Below are 225 nucleotides of genomic sequence, written 5' to 3'. Positions count from 1 at the left end.
TTTATTGGGTCTCTGTTTCGGGACAGGCTCCAGTTCGGGCACCATCCCTGTTTAAAGTAGCGTCCAAGCCCAGCAGCCAGCAGCAGGAGGACATGGCAACCGTGGCCATGAGGACGGAGACGAGGAACCCCCCGAGGATGCCCGAGGCCACGGGCACGACCCAGCCCAGGAGGCTGCGGGTGTACGGGGGGGGCGGGCGCCTCTCCACCATCAGCTCCCCGAGGT

Source organism: Nestor notabilis, unplaced genomic scaffold (genome assembly GCF_000696875.1).
Source record: "Nestor notabilis isolate BGI_N333 unplaced genomic scaffold, ASM69687v1 scaffold4394, whole genome shotgun sequence".
Taxonomy (NCBI): Eukaryota; Metazoa; Chordata; class Aves; order Psittaciformes; family Psittacidae; genus Nestor; species Nestor notabilis.
Note: the sequence above shows the minus strand (reverse complement) of the source record.